Below are 1,752 nucleotides of genomic sequence, written 5' to 3' on the forward strand. Positions count from 1 at the left end.
CAGAGGCTGGGGGGTACTTGGGTTCACGCTTAAGCTCTTCTTTAGTGGATCAACCAGGCGGTTTGCTGGTGGAATGATCAAAACCACCAAAATTACTGGTTATACAGTTTCCTTGATTTCTTGGTTTTTTTACTGATTTGATTAAAGGTAATACCGTACTGATCTCACAATACCTTTGGGCAATGGTAACTGCGTTCGAATCTGCCCCACACCGACTTGCGCCCTAAAATCGTCCCACATCATTAGAAGTTGCCGCGTCTCCTTTCACACGTATGCATCTCAGTCTCGTGCGAAGCTAATGAAACGGCGGTTAGCTCCCATTTCGCCCAAAAAAGTCAGTCTCAATCTTATCTCAGTCTCTCACTCCTCCTATCGGCCTGCCCTCTGAAACCCAGACCACGGCATCTCCTCTCCGCCGGATCTTGTCAAAAAATCCAACGCCGACGATCATTCCGGTAGATACACCGGGGGTATATATTCCCCGTCCCTCTCATCTCAGATATTCTTGAATATATTTTTCTCAGTTTTTTTAACCTTATTTTTTGCAATAAAAGAACGCAGAAGGGAAGAAGATACAGGTGCTGGCTCTGGTTAGGACTCAAAGGCTTGAAACAACGACAACAATGCCTTTTTATGTCATCCCCAGAAAGCTCTTTGTCTTGATTATGAGACTTTTAGTTCGACAAACCATGCTTGATTTCCCTTTAAAGCACAGAAACGCATCACTTGTTTATGAGGTCTTCAGCGCCAACCCCCTCTGATCACGGAAACGATTGTGCTCTGTCTGGCCCACACAATTTTTATGGTTTTAATTAACGCAATATTCATTTTTCAAATAACCATGGATTTTGCTCTTATCTTTGCACCGCGTATCAGCCCAGCTGGAGACATTCCATGGTTAAACTCAAATCAGTGAATTTAGAGTGGAGTATTGCAGGAGGAAGAGAGAACAGATTCGAGAATACCTATCGGCGATTCTTCCCTTTTGCGTTTTTTCTATTGCAAAAAAGTTAAAAAACTAAAAAACAAACATAGCTGAGAATATCTGAGATGAGAGGGATGGAGAGTTCTGGTGTATCTGCAAGAATGATCGTGGCGTCGGATTTCTTGGCAAGATCCGGCGAAGGACGAGATGGGCAGTCTAAGTTTCAGAGGGCAGTGAAATTCACTTTTTTGGGCGAAATCACTGAAATGTGAGCTAACGGACGTCCCATTAGCTCCGCTCGAGGTTGAGGCGCTTGCGTGTGGAAGGACACGCGGCGTTTTTAATGGTGTGGGACGTTTTTGGGGCGCAAGTTGGTGGGTGACAGATTCAAAACCATGGTAACTTGCTCACACCGGTCACCACCATTGCCAGCTTTCTCCTTGTTTAGAAATCACATCAAGCATAACCCACAACTAGAATCAGATCTAACGGTTAAAAATTTGATGTGAATCGAACTGAGAGGTCTATTATCTCTCTATCTATTTATCATTGCAATCTAAGGTTTATCACAGCTTTCGTTGATATTTTGAAATGGATGAAAAGACAAAAAAAAAAGGGATTTTTGCAACCCCTCCTAATCTATCAGTATCAATATCAGTAGGCCCCTCTATGAACCACATCCTGCCCGTGAATTTGAGACATTAATCCACGGGCAGGATGAAAAGTCCAAAAAAAGGCATGCTAAGTTTGGAGAGGTAGTGTATGAGTTACCTATTTGCATTTTGCTAATGACGTTTAAGTGATCATGTCCAACTCTTCTTTCCTTC

The 1,752-nt window shown here is 43.0% G+C and overlaps 1 long non-coding RNA gene across 1 annotated transcript; it reads left to right on the top strand.

Moving 5' to 3' along the window:
* The first annotated feature begins 344 nt into the window (after nt 1-344).
* LOC148870537 (uncharacterized) lies at nt 345-1,489 on the top strand. The gene is made up of 2 exons (XR_016108303.1): nt 345-455; nt 562-1,489. It is a non-coding gene; the product is annotated as an uncharacterized LOC148870537 (long non-coding RNA).
* The last annotated feature ends 263 nt before the right edge of the window (nt 1,490-1,752 follow it).

The sequence above is a fragment of the Nelumbo lutea genome, chromosome 2 (assembly GCF_056320005.1).
Source record: "Nelumbo lutea isolate HS-2025 chromosome 2, American lotus-T2T, whole genome shotgun sequence".
Lineage (NCBI taxonomy): Eukaryota > Viridiplantae > Streptophyta > Magnoliopsida > Proteales > Nelumbonaceae > Nelumbo > Nelumbo lutea.